Source organism: Onychostoma macrolepis, chromosome 12 (genome assembly GCF_012432095.1).
Source record: "Onychostoma macrolepis isolate SWU-2019 chromosome 12, ASM1243209v1, whole genome shotgun sequence".
Taxonomy (NCBI): Eukaryota; Metazoa; Chordata; class Actinopteri; order Cypriniformes; family Cyprinidae; genus Onychostoma; species Onychostoma macrolepis.
In genome coordinates this window covers 10,432,884-10,448,470 of record NC_081166.1, presented here as the reverse complement: position 1 = coordinate 10,448,470, position 15,587 = coordinate 10,432,884, and the positions used below count along the sequence as shown (strand labels likewise).

Below are 15,587 nucleotides of genomic sequence, written 5' to 3'. Positions count from 1 at the left end.
TGCAGACACGCTTAAAGCATTTACTTTTCTCTGAAAAGTAAAAAGTGTGGCTTGTGGCGTTCCTCCAGCTAATAAATTTCACATATTTACTGATGGAATTCTCCATAAAACCCACTTTCCTACTGTCACATGACCAAACAAAAAAGGCAATTTGTGCCTGTAGGCCTTAACAGATTCATTCAGTCAGTCACTAAACTCTACACATCAATTGCATATTCATTTACTAAATATTATGGCCAATAATTGTGATTTCAGCTAGAAGTTCACTATACAGTATATCGGTTCGGAATTTTCATATTGGACAGTAATTGAAATCTAATTGTGGACATTTATTTCTTCCTGTTGTCTCAAAATGAATAGATATGCATATTACATATAAAGTCTCTTATCCTCGCCAAGGCTGCATATATTTGATTAAAAATACAGTAAAAACAAAAATATTATTACAACTTAAATAACTTTTATATTTTAATATAGTTTTAAAATGTAATGTATTACTGTGATGGTAAAGCTGAATTTACTCCCGTCTTCAGTCTCACATTATCCTTCAGAAATCATTCTAATATGCTGATTTGGTGGTCATTTCTTCTTATCATTAATGTTAAAAAAAGCTGTGCTGCTTAATATTTTTGTGGAACATATTTTTTCAGGATTCTTTGGTAAAAAGCAAATGTAAAAAAAGACACTTTCACGCCAAATCACAAAATGCAGGAAAAAAGTGTTTCCATTACAGATTTGTGCAAAACTATTGCGATATTTTACAAATGTCGATAAAAAAACGATTGCATAATTTTAACGTAATTTTTTCCTCTCGCGACAAGTCATGATGACAGATGTTAGTAGTTTTATGTATATCGCAGTAGGTTAATGTCGCGGCGCAGCTGGTATAAACAAGCATTGACTAGAGTAGCCGTGTCGGAGCCGTAATGTAAATAAGGGGTTATCCATCCAAGCATCAATGGCAAGGAAAGCCACTTATACTTGAGAGTGGCCACGTATGAGGAGTTTCTTGGAGGTTATAGTACATTAAAGAATGATCATGTGATTTTTACGTACACCAGGTGACCTGTAAATGTGAAAAAAAAAAAAACTGTTTCCATTGCAGTCTTGCAATATATTCCTTTTTCAAATTGCCTGAAAAACCACATCATGTGAGCGTAATTTTTATTTTTTTTCTGACATATAGGAGTTTTTGCAAAATTTACGTGCTTCCATTAAGCGTATTGTCAATTCGCAATTTCAATTTGTGCAATTTGAAGGGTAATGGAAACGCAGCTAAAGTGATTCTGTTTGTCTCTACTCGGAAGTACCAAAAAGAGCCAAACAAACTGTTTGAAAAGTGGCAAAGTGGTGCAAAGTGGTACAAAGTGGGTGTGTGGACAGTACAGTGAGGTTGAGAGAGGGAGTTGTAGGGTTGAGACCCTGGGATGATCTCTCGGGGCGAGTTTCTGTCTCCTGTGTCATTCCTGATAAATGACAGAATTATCCCATGTGCTGACATGTAGAGAGAGCAGGACCACTGTCCACTCCTATAAGCAGGAGATGAATAACTCACACACACCCATTCATCACCACTGCAGCCGAGCAGCACTCCGCTGCGTCCTACACACACACACACACACACACACACACCTAACACATATAGAGATGCACAGTGAAGAAAGCAAAATGGCATTACAACACACACCTCAATGCTGCTGCTCAAAACCGACTAGTATTCATGTATGTCTATGCTCTGAGATGTTTGTTTTGTTAAGATAAACCATCAGAGGCTTTTCCACCGCATTGACAAAAGGTGTGTTCTGATTGGATGCTGGGCCGGCATAATTCATAATTGGGAGTGCATGCTTGGAGAAGGACATTAATCAGAGCATGTTTAGCAAGGCCAGATCTCCCACATGTCTCTTTAAGTAACATTCATTATTTACACTGGCTACACACACACATAAACAAACTCCAAGCAAGAGGACAAACTGTTCATGAAGTTCAGAGATGTGCTGGTGCCCAAAGGGACAGGAAACAGCCGTGGGAGAGGGACAAATGGGAATTCTTGGGTCTGTATAAAGAATGTGTGTTACAGGATGGTACAACTGATTCTGTGCTCAACACTGCTGGAGGTAAATTATGTCAAGATCATGCGAACCTTATGGTTATGCCACTTACTGTCAATCAATATTGAGATAAAGTACAGCCCTCTTCAAAAGGGTCAGAAAAATTTTGTTTTTAAATACTTTAAAGCTTTCTTTCAGCAAGGATGCATTACACTGATCTAAAGTGGCAGTAAAGACATTTATAATGTTACAAAAGATTGCTATTTCAAATAAATGCTGTTCTTTTGAATATTCTATTCATCAAAGAACCCTGAAGAAAAATAAGTATCAGTGTTTCCACAAAAAATAAGCAACTGCAAGAATAATAAGCAACTGTTTTCAACTTTGATAACAATAAAATTTTACTTGAAAACCAAATCAGTATATTAAAATGATTTCTGAAGAATCATGTGACACTTAAGACGGGAGTAGTGACTGCTGAAAATGCAGCTTTGCCATCACAGAAAAAAAATTACATTTAAAAATCCATTAAAACAGAAAAGTATTATTTTAAATTGTAATAATATTTCACAGTATTACTGTTTTTACTGTATTTTTGATCAAACAAATGTAGCCTTGGTGAGCATAAGAGACTTCTTTCAAAAGCATTACAAAAAATTTTTAAAAATCAAACAGTAGCAAAGCTGACTAATCTTGTGATCTCACTGCTCTTTATTATAAAAGAGATTCAAATTTTTAATTGGATACTATATTAATGCTCTAATATTGCTTTGCAAACATAGAACAACCTACAGAAGAACTTATTATTTTCATTAATTAATTGAACTTTCGATGAACATTATTATTGTTACCATGAAAGCGTTCAGCCAATTGAAGCTCTCACAGTGATTTTACCATGGTAAAAAGATTTTATTTTTTTACTTGCTTATGGTATGTTAATACATAACCTCTTGAGGCATAGTGCTTTATTCTGTACAGATTTACAAAAAAAAAAAAAAAAAACTTTAACTCATAAATCAACTTCGACTAACCTTAATTTTCTGACCAAAGGCTCAGCTGTAGATTTTTGACTGAAGTGCAAGAGATTAAATACAGTGTGTGTGTACTGTATGTGTGTGTGTGTTGGTGCGAGTGGTTCAGGGGCCAGGCTGAGCTGTTAGCAGTAATGTAGATTAATCTGCCTTTGGTGAGGCTGCTCTGACAGGCCCTTGAGGGTGGGCGGAGAGGCCCCGGGCAGCCCCACATCCAGACACAGAGGGAGAGCAGGAGTGAGTGAGTGAGTGGCCCAGTCATCACAGAGAGCAGCCATGCTTCCCTCACTTCAACAGCCCAGACTTACCCTCTGAAAAAGACACTGGAAAGTGCATGAATCTCTTCACAGAGATTCGTTATAATTTGAGGAACATATTTGGGGAAGTAATTCATCCTGTCGTGTGTGAGAGCTCATATAGTCATTGATGCAAGGGAACTTTTGTCTGTAAACTTTAAAATCTTCCCCTGTGGCAGTCCCTTTCGGCCGCAACTAAAAATAACCACGAATGGATCTCAAAGAACAGAAGTACTAAAACTATTTGTACCCCTTTTTCACCTCTCTCAGAAACAGCCTGCATTTCCACTGACTTGAAAACCAAATGACGCAACCAACTGTTACTAAATAATCTGTCCACAAACAAACATGCCACAATACTTTCTTTGTTTACAAGCCTTGCTTCTAGTTTGAGAACACATTTTGACGTCTAAAGTAATTTAATGGAGTGTAATTATGAGCTGGCTTTGATATAATGGCCAGAATTTATTTAAATATACAGTGCAATGAATAAATTTCATAGTATTCTGATTGCATATATGATATCTGTAAATTATATCATTAAAATATATATATTTTTTTAAACTTTATAAAATAATATGAAAATAGAAATAATATAATTGACTGAATATATTACAATAGATTATAATAACATTAAAATAGACATAATAATTTAATAAGAATAATAATTATATTAAAATAAGAGATGCTTGAACAGTAGTGTATATAAAACAAATATACAAAAATAAAATAATTTAGTAAGTATTATATTAAATATTTTAATATATTTCTTTACAGTTCAAATTACATTTTATGTTATTCTATGTCATTTTGAAAGCTGTACTTGACTCCCTGTCTCTGACATTTCTGATTCCTATATACACCTGGACTAGACTGGAAACTGCAACACCCTGTTTGTGGAAAAAGGGGTTTTGGATACTTCTGTAGCTAATCTATGGCTCCTCCAGCTCCAGTCTCATCTGGGTTGAATCACATTAATATAAAGGGAGGACAGAGACAGAGACAGCAAGAGTAGGAGAAGGGTTGCATCTGATGCCTGTCTGATGGAGGTTCTATCCCATGCTGAACCATGTCCGGACAGAACAGAGCAGGACCCATCAAACCGCATCCATCCTCTCTGTCAAACACATGACAGAGGCTGGAAGAGACCTGTTCATGTTGTCACAGCTCATAGCTCAGGGTAAACCTTCTCTTACACGTTCACCTTTTCTGTCTCTCTCTCTTAGCTTAGGTTGAAAAAAGAAGCAGAGGTTCAAAAATGCACATGTAAAATCAAAAAAATAAAGTTTGCTTCAATGTAGCGGATGAAGTAAAAATCAAAACATTAAAACTTCATATAGAACAAGACTGATATCCCTGCTCAACTAATATAAAATATTAAACACTTCAAGAATTCACACTTTTTAAATTGTTAGCATAATCTCATGTACCAATAGAAATGTATCATGTCTAGCTGGGCCAGAGGTAAAAGTAAGATTCCAAGCAGAATGATTCGAGTTCAATTCCCATGATGGAATAAATGAATTTATGCTTTTTTAATGAACCTAACTTCAACTCTGCTAGATTACATTTGGTTTTACTGACTTGTTTAAATTGACCTCAAAATTATGAAGAACCCAATTGCTTCAGCCAAACCTAATCACAAACTAACTACAACTACATAATATTAATATTACACTGTACCTATAGTCATTTATTTCTATTAGTAATCACAAATTAGTTTTGTGTCAGTAATTTTGTAAACGATTTTGAAAGAAGTGTTTGATGCTCAGGATTTTTTTTTTACATCAAAAATACAGTAAAAACAGTAACACACACACACACACACAAAATACTACACAAACCTATTACTATTACAGTTTCAGCATTATTTCTCCAGTCTTCGGTGTCACATGATCATTCAGAAATCATTCTAATATGCTTTACTAAGGCTTTTGATCAATTAAATGTGTTCTTGCTAATTAAAGTATCTTACTGACACCAAACCTTTAAACAATACTCTATATTTATAATTTACATTTATCATGAGAAGACAATGATCCTCCGCATTTGTCCCATTCTCAAAAACTTTATGAAAGGAAATCAGTTTAAAATAAATTTGGACAAAGGGAAGAAAAAATCATGTTATGTCAGCAGGAATCTACAGATTTTTCTCACCCCCCCCAAAAAATTCAATTTTTTATTTTTTTTTGGTTTGTATGAGGGGCCTTGGACCCTGAAACCCCCCTTCAATTTAAACCCCCACAGTTGAGAACCTCTGGCTTCAGTACACTGTGACTTTCTTACTGTGAGGCACACAAGTCGATCACTATGTGTGTGCAAGCACTGCCAAAACCAGCAGACAAAGTCAATTGGGTTAAAAACATAAGTCTAACCTCAAATGCACAACACCAAAGAACGAATGACTGTGTGTGCGTGTGTGTATGTCCGTGAGAGAGAGAGAGAGAGAGAGCTACGAAAAGCCCATTTATCAGTGGAGGAGGTAGAGAAGACCGAGACAGATGAAAATAATGAGGAGTTTTCTGTCAGGAAAGATTTACAAAATCGTACCCGCGTTATTAAAATTTAAAACCTTTTTCCTCTTCTTTCCCAGAATTTTTTTCTCTCTCTTACACTCTCAGTTCCCCTTATTAGTAACCCTAATGAGGGCAGTGGTACACCTCTACGCCTGGGTGTGTGGGGGGAGGTGGGCGATGGAAGTTTACCCCATTCTAAAACCCCCAGCACCACACACACTCTCATAAACACACATACACACATTTCAAAAAACACAAACATCCCCCAGCAAACACTTACAACAACAACAACAACAACAACAACACACACACACAAAATCATATAGAGATTTTCATCATTTAAACCTCTTAATAAACTGCAAGTTTTAGGATTCTGAAGCATTTAAAACAGCACAATGTATAATGTATGAGAAATACTTCATATTCTGCTCTATTTCTTGGTCACTATTCGTATTTGTGAGATTAACTTACACCCATTTGTGTGTGTGATTTCTTTTCAAGCAGATAAAAAGAATCACTGACTGTGTGAGGATGTCAGTATTTTCTTTTCTTTCATACAAACCAGGTATTGTACTTCACTGGAGCAAGATAGAAACAAAAGAAGTGAAAGTGGGAGGAGGGTCAGCAGGATCAATGTGTTCACTAATGGTCTGACTGATGGACATGATGCTCTGTGTGTGTCGGTATGTTGGAGGGAGGCCTGCAGATTTGATCCTGTGTTTGAGTGTGTGATCACACACTAACAAAGATAAATGTTTTAGCAGGGCTTCTCAGCTGCCTTACTGTACTGTACATGTCAAAGCGGCCTTTAAACCACCTTACCTGTCAATAGCTCAGAGCTTTAGATGTAATAAAGACAGGCAATAGCGTTCTTTGTAGTCTCTTTCAGAGTGACGTAGAGAGAGTCAGCATTAGCAACCGTGATGGAACTAGCAGCTGTCAGTAAGAACAGGACTAAAGGGGGATTTTGAGATTTACGTTAATATTACAGTTATGTTTTTATGACTGATATATTGCTCAAACCAATAAATTGGCAATTTATTAGCCAATAAGTATATAAATATAAAAGAAATATACTCACCATTTTACCAATTTTGTTTTCAATAATTTTCTTAAAATTACACTATAGTATATAAACTATATATAAAATCCTTTTCTTTCTTTTTTTTTGAGGTTGAAGGTGGTTGGGAGAATGATGATCCAGAGTGTGCTAAATACTAAGGGCCAGATTCACTAAACAGGGCAAATTAGCATTAGAACGCAATTCCATAAAAACGCAGATAGGAGGGGAAAATTCTGCGTGTGATTTACTGACAAGGCGCACATTAAAGAACATAGGCGCAACATCTCATTTCCAAAATGACCAGCGCAATCTACCAAAAGCAGCGCAAATGACCGCCTGCTTTAAGACATGTTTTTTTGGGCGTTAAATAATGGCGCAAATACCAGTAATTTGACGAGTGCAAGCGTTAGTAAATCATGTTATGTGATTCATTTTAATACTCTCCTCCCATAAATTTTGTGTCTGAAAGGGAAACTCCAACAAATGCATATTCAATAAGGTCAGGCACAAAAATAACTGTCCACGCATTTTCAGCACTAGTACTATTTTAACGCCAAAAGACGGTTTGCACTGGCGCAAGCTGTTAGTAAATCTGGCCCTAGGTTTTAATTTGTTAAAAAATTTTAAATACGTATCGGTAATCACTACCTTCTAAGCATCGGTTTCTGCATTGGCTAATAAAAACCTGTTAAAATAAATAATAACGTGTATATCATGTGCAGTACACGGGCAGAGCATAAACAGGAGTGACTTTACAAGACTTTCAAGGCTTAATTAAACACACACACACACACACACACACACACACACACACACACACACACAAGAACGCCAGGGGAAACAAAACTGCATTTAATTGCATGTAATTGACTTAAAAAGTCCCCAGCACTATGTAATTCTCAGAAGAAAAACAGTAGTTTGCCCTCCAGAGCATTCTGAAACGCATATACACACCCACACACACCATGGCTACTTTAACAGGGCTGAAGTGTATAATAGAGCTGTTAAATAGGGTTTTATTAGTGTGATTATGGGGTGGTGGAGCTTGCTACACTACTCTTATCATCTGGGGCTGGATTCAGGAGTGAAGTTGCTCCAATCAGGGAGGACTGACTGTTTTATCACACACCGTTGTGTCGATTCAGGTAGACTATCGCTTTGGTTAGCACAGATGAATCTTGAGACGTTGCCAGTGCTGTGACTGTGAATGCTTCCTAATGATTTCACTCCATATCTCTCTTTCTCACTGTCATCGTGTCTATCATCGGAACGACTTGCCGCTTTTGCAACCCACTCATGGATAAGTCTGCTTCTTAACATGGATCAACAAACTAAGACGAGTGTAAAAGGTTATAAAGGGAATTGCTGAAGAGAGAGCACCAACACACGGGCATGAATATTGTACACATACACACAGGCTGAGACTGGCAAATCACACGGCCCCGTTCAACTCATAGCGCTCCAACTCTGAAAGACAAACGAGCTCTTGCACATTTGGAGCAGCCCATGTGTCGGGAAGCTGTCTTTATGAGCTACACACACACACATACACATACATAACGAACACTTCTACGCCACACACTCATGTATTTTTTATTGCCCAGCTAACAATCTGACTAGATTCCTAGACTGGGATTTTAGACCCCTACAGGAGGAAAGAGGGAGGGATGGAGAGTGAGAAGTAAAAAGAGGGGGATAGACAGAGAAGATGAGTTTAGAATCAGGTGCTATTTAAAAAAAGGTTGAGACAAAGAAACGGAGAAACGCTTTGTTGGCGCCACTTCTTGGAATCTCTTTAGCATGCAACAGATTCCAGCAGCTGTAGCCTGCTGTCGTGGAGTGACCAAACGAGATTCCCTGCTCCCTCTAATTTTCTGGTAGCCCAGGATCATTCTTCTAACTGGCACTCTGCCAACTTAGTAGCAATCTCTGTATTTCTGTTCCTGAAATGTAGTGAGCTGCCTACGTAGATGGTATTTTATAGCAACGTAGGCACATTCCAACTTGAGATATACCTCCTATGTATATTTTAAATTCATTTAAATTGAATAATACTTTTAATTTTACTTTTAAGCAAGGATGCAATAAATTGATAAAAAGTGACATTAAAGACTTTTACATAATTTGAAAAGAGCTGTATTTCAAAAAATTCTGTTCTTTTAAAATTTGTATTCAGAATCCTGAATAAAAATATATATTTTCCACCAAAACATTTCAACATGGATAATAATAAATGTTTATTGAGCACCAAATCAGCATATTAAACAGTTATTTTAAATTATAATAGTTCACAACATGACTCTTTTTTTTCTTAATTGTTTTTTATTATAATTTCATTTCATTTAAAGACTGTCACTGAGGCCCATTCAAAAACATTTGGTGCACAACGTCCTCAATTTTAGCCAATATTTGTGTTTATTCTGTATTGCATTCTGTGGTTAACTTTGTAACACGCTAAAGTCAAGCTCCATTGAAATCAATTATGAGTTGAGTCACTTCTGTTCTTCTGTTATGTAGCTGAATAGAGTGTCACTCACTTATGGGGTTCCATTTCAATTAGGATGCTGCCTAAGAAGTCTAGGTAGGCAGCTCACTAGATTTTGTACCAGAGTGTCTTTCTTCTTCCAACTTTTTGAGCTCTTTCACTCTGGCTTTGTTAACTTCATCCCACCACTTTCTCTTATTCTATAAAACTCAAGAATTTCTCAATTTCATCATTCTTCACTTATCTTTGCCTTTCCCTTTTTTCTTTTTCTCTATCTCTGGTTATGTCAAAAACGAGGTAGAGGATTACTGTATATCTCAGGAACTTTCTCAAGGAGGCCATGCCTGTGCCTCACCGCAGCCAATAAGAAGGCAGTAAATATTATGTCTGAGTCCATGTCATGGGTAAATGTGCCGAAGCAGCAGTCAGCATACCACTACTAATCCTGATTTCCCAGCACTCAATGCAAGAAACTTCAGAGAAAACAGAAACCCTTGCTTGACTGCCACATCCCTGCTGCTCTGCGTTCTCCCAGAACCGGTGAACAGGTAGATGTGCCTATTTGAAATAACAGCGAATTTGAGGCTGTGACAGATAATACTGCATAAGCATTGCATAAAACTGGTAGGTTTTTCTTTAGGCCTTCGGGACCAAACCTTTCTGTGAACTCAACACAGGACACACCACGAGTGAGCTTCAATGGACCAAACCACAAGCAAACAAGGTTTCAACAGGCTATAGACTTTATCTGTACTTGGAGACATATCAATACTTCCTGCTGTTGAATTTTTGCAATTGTTGACATGCAAATGCATTAAAAATCCCCAATTCCTGATCTTAACATCGTAACTGCACATTACTATTACATTTTAGTTACTAGCTGGAAAAAACTGTTTGTCTAGAGTGCTTACAGAAACATAAGGCGAATACACCCAGGTAAAGCAGTACTGGCTTTAACTCCTGACGTCCTGACGTTTTGACCTACCAGGCCGAGCAGGATATTGAGACTTACTCGCAGTGTAAAACAATCCCTTAGCAGCGCTCCAGGTTGACTGTGAATACAACAGCATTTATAAAAGCGAGATAAATTACTTTCACACAATTTGGGCGCGCTGCTAAGATTTCCGACACAAAAAGTGGCTGCATTCCTCGAGGGAAGCAGCTGGGGATTGTATTACCAGGCTTGTTGAAAGGGTGTAACACTAGCCATGGAAGCATGGGCCTCCAAAACTATGATGCACATAAATTTTTATTGTTTGTTCAGTATTGAAATCTCATTAGAACTCATAAATCAGTGGTCTGTGTTGGCTGGTGACTTTCACGGAGAGGAGAGGAAAAAGGAAACGAAAGAAAGGTTGAAGTTCTGGATGTTTTGTGCTGGGCGGGTCTGACCTGAGGCCATGGTTTGTAACATCTCAGAGTATTGTTACACTAACAAAATCGAGTTGAAAAGATCCAGTAGAGAGAATGTCTCATTTCTAAGAGAAACGTACGCTACACTATTTAATATCTAATTAATAGACCAAAACGGACATTTTTTGGCATTACTCAAAGTAAATTCCATTCAACACTCCAAGTTGTTACTGTTTTTTTCTTCCAAAAGTCAAGAGACACGCTCTTTCCTTTTAATAACAAGCAACTTTACATAACATCATGCAGACATGTTTAGTTTAGCCAGAAGCCAAAGTAATAATCTCCACTCCCTCTAGTACATCCATTCACCCTGTGTTATGCTCTACAAGACCAGTGATACACATACTGCAGCAAAGTGACCATTTAGAACAGGGATATAATAACCAAATGCTTATTTGATGGCTTTCAAAGTTAACATGTAAATGTGTTAAATGTGTTTGATAAAGTATGTTCTTGAATATGTTAACACAACTATTCAATAAGACATTTTAACTGTTCTGCTTGATTTCTAAAAATTTATTGGAGCACCCATTTATCAGCAAATTATGGAGAGCTAAAAAAAAAAAACCTTTTTTTTAAATTTTTTTTTAAATTAAATTATGTACATGCATTCTATGCTTTGCAAACATGTATAAAGGTATAGTCACATTTACAGTTTTTGGTCAATGAACATCCATGCAGATTATGCAGCAGGTCACATGAATTTGTTGAGTTGACTAACAGCGAGTTGCTCTGTTTAAAAGTAACTGTGTGAACTTCACACATCCCTACACTATTGACAATATACTTTCTTTACCCATGAAATTTCGCTAATATGACCCCACCTTCATAAATTTAAAATAAATATAAAAAACATGAAATAATAAACATAAAACTTACTTATTAATGTAAACAACAAATTATAAATTTTAATTAGGCAAGTAGACATTGGCCTGACCAGGAAAGCGGAACAAATTCTTACTTCTGAGCCTGAACATGTTAGATTATGTCCATGAAGTGTGAATAAAGTGGAATTGAATTGAATCATTGGCATTTGGATGTGTGTACTTCGATGAAGTTTGAGAAACACAGAATATTTTTTTGTGTGAATGTGAAGCGTACAGAGTGATGTTGATGACACTGACACAGAGTGTCATCCACACAAGTGGGCAAACATAACCGCATTACTCTTGGAACTGAATGCGATTGCATGCTGACAACAAAAAGAATGAGAATAAACATTAAGAGAATGATACAAAACTCAAAATGGCAAAAAAAAAAACTTCCTCTTGCTCGCTTCTGCAGCCTTGATCTCAAATTACTACTGATTTGATACTGAGCATCAGTTTCAATAAGAAACTTGACAAAGGCCAGGAACCCACACTAACAGGAAATCAGTACCATGTAAAAGACTTAACTATAGCAACTATGGCTAGTGGAGAGACCATCATGTGTGGCCAAAGATGGAGAGGAACTTGAAAAGACAAGGATACATTCAAAATGGTTTGGAGGGTATATAGAGCAGGTTATGCTTTTGAGAGGGAGCCTTTCAAATTCCTATCCTGAGGATAAAAGCTTTAAGAAAACAGCACTTAATCAGCTCAATGTTTCAGCCGTCCTTGCCATGCTATGTCAGCAGTGTCACGGAGAGGAGCATCTTAGTGTCCAAGATGCATCTCAGAAAGACAAATTATGTGACACCAGATTTCTAAGCAAGGGCACCTGGAATGATGGTTAATGAACTAGCTGTTTAAAGCAGGGAAAGCTAGGGAGAGTGGAGAGCAGTGACAGACTTTTCTGGCACCTTCTCTCTCAAATAAATACAAACTTCAGCCTTGAAGCTGTTGTTGTGTTCCTACTTCTATCCTCGGGCGATTCTGACTGCATGAGGATGAGGTTGCACTAATGGAGAGATGGGGAAAAATAACATTAATAAGAGAAGCAAAGCCCTTGACTTATGCTGCTGCAAGGTCAACAAAAAAAATTACCGAAGACATCCGAAAAACAGATGGAAAGAAGTTTGAAACATCTGGAGATTGCAAAGGATCAAAACAATAAAGATAAACTATATTTTTTCGATTTTCTGAAGAAAATGAGAGAGGTGCCATGATGCTAGAGAGGCACCCAATTGGTTACTATTATGTTTTTGGGTGGTTTGTAAGTGGTTATACTAGCCAAAGTTAAAAGAGACTAACCCAAGTCTGTATGAAATTATGGGCACTAGTTATAGTCCTACTTTGTTCGTATTTATGTTAAGTTTGGTGATTTGAATACAGTACAGTATAGTGTTAAATAATAAACAATTTAAAACTATGAAGAAAAATGTTTGTTGACGACAATAAGGTCAATAAAAGATAACTGTGACTATATCAACATGCAATATCAAAACGAGACTAAAATGTATTTTAAAATATGAAAACTATACAAAAATCCCTTTTTATTTTTGCCAAAAAAAAGGAGACAAAATATTATTGCGGACTGCTGTACAAGCCTCTACTACATAAGTGTGTGGTTGCCAGATATCAAGAACTCAAATTTGAAAATTAGAGTTAAAAGGATAAATTTTCTGACCAGTGTTTTGGTTAATTTTTGCAGTCTGGCAACCATGCCCACACGCTTGCTCTTCATTACAGAAGTGCCGACGATGACCTGAAAACACCGACAAACAAGTAAGATGTTCGGTTTAAATGAGGTTTCATTCAGCCTGTCTGTGTTCTGTCATGAGACCTCGACTATATTGTTTGCAATTGTGATGAATGAATAAATGCACTTACTCATTCACTGATGTTTTAATAGAGAAACATTATTGCAATTTGGAATTAATGGAATTACTTTTTTGTTTGTTTTTGCCAGTTTTCATAATGTAGACAGAGAGAGTGCATATCCTAGTCTTTTATATTACTTTATATATTAAATAGCCTATAATAAATCAGTACACTAGATGAGATCAAATAAACCATGTGTATGAGTCCACATTCCATTGATTTGTGCTTATCGGTGAAAGTGCAATACCTGAAATGTAAAAATATTTCTCAAAAGACAACAATCATTGCGATTATAATTTTGAGTGAAAAAAATAAATTATCAGTTTAACCATTATACAGCATGATGGAAATGCTCAGACATTTAGGGCCAGATTTACTAAACAGGGCAAATTAGCGTTAGAGCGCAATTCCACAAAAGCGCAAATGGGAGGGGAAAATTCTGTGTGTGATTTACTGACAAGGCATACATTAAAGAACACAAGCACAACATCTAATTTCTATAATGACCAATCTACCAAGAGCAGCGCAAATTACTGCCTGCTTTAAGACATGCTTTTTTGGGTGTTAAATAACGGTGCAAATACCAGTAATTTGATGAGTGAAAAAATGGTAGTAAATCGCGTTGCGTGATTCATTTACTGTAAATACACTCCTTCCATAAATTTTGCGTCTGAAAGGGAGACTCCTACAAACGCATATTCAATGAGGTCAAGCGCAAAAATAACTATGTCCACGTCTTTTCAGCGCTAATTCTTCACTGCGCGTCTTTAGTACACCCTGACAGTACTATTTTAACGCCAAAAGACTGATGCAAGCTGTTAGTAAATCTGGCCCTTAGTCGACTAAAACTAAACAAAAACAGGACAAGTATGACTAAACACAATAATAACTAAAACGAACATTTGACTCCAGGACTAAGATTAAGAGTAATTTAAAAGACTAAAGGCCATTGCACACGGAGTCCGAAATTTTCACGTGCATTTTTCCGCTTTTTTTCGTATTCCTCATCCTTTCCTATCAAAATGCATGCTACGGATGCAAAAGCACATAAAATCAAACCTGATCCAAATTTTTTTATGACGGACGAAAGTTTTATAGACGGTGTAAAAAACATAATTGACACAACTTGAGGTCGTATTTATTTTTTAATGTGGGAAAATTTCAGTGTGCAATGACCTTAAGACTAAATAAAAAATGGCTGACAAAATTAACAATAATATTGTAAGTTCATTCTCCTTCTACAAATTTATGTATAAAGAGTGTTCTTTTGCTTTTTTAGGTTTTTATTCAATTTACATAGGTTCTGTAAACTGAATTGCTATATATTCATAATTATACAATTGTATGTGACATCCATTGTGTTCGCCATGGTAGCAGCAATGGATGCATGTACTTCATGCTCATTTGAATTTTGTTTAAAAGGGCTTTTTTTATGTACAAAATATGATGTAACAATTCAGCTTACACTACTTAAAAAAAAAAAACCATCTTATACACATTTTTTATTCATCATCTTCTTGTTCCGACCAAAGTAATTTGATCACACCTGAAGCTGTAATCATGACTTTCCAACTCGTGATACAAACTTGAAAGTAGTGATCCTTGCCTGCTAGTAAACACCGCTACTAAAAATTCCTGTGTGAGAACGAATGATTTTTCAACCTATTCTGCTTTCAACTAAACTGTCCGTTTCTACACCGAGCACATCAGTCGAACACCAGCTCATGCTGTGGAGAATCTTCCTTGCACGTTCCTGCAGCAGAGCTTCAGAAACCACAGTGTCATCCGACATCTTTCCACTTGACACTACAACAGGGGGTTTAGTCACTTTAAATAATCCATGCAGTTCCATTAAAATTGCAGACCCTTCTCTTCCTCTTACAAAACGCGTAGAAGAATCTCGTCCCTGGGCTGGAGCAGGCTATCGGAGAAAGCGAGAAGCAGAGAGAGAGGGAGAGGAAATGTAGGAAAGAGCACCTGGGGATGGA

At 36.6% G+C, this 15,587-nt stretch overlaps 1 protein-coding gene across 4 annotated transcripts in view; it reads right to left on the bottom strand.

Moving 5' to 3' along the window:
• The window catches only part of vti1a (vesicle transport through interaction with t-SNAREs 1A), a 149,920-nt gene that overhangs the window by 5,297 nt on the left and 129,036 nt on the right, over positions 1 to 15,587 (bottom strand). The window lies entirely within an intron of this gene.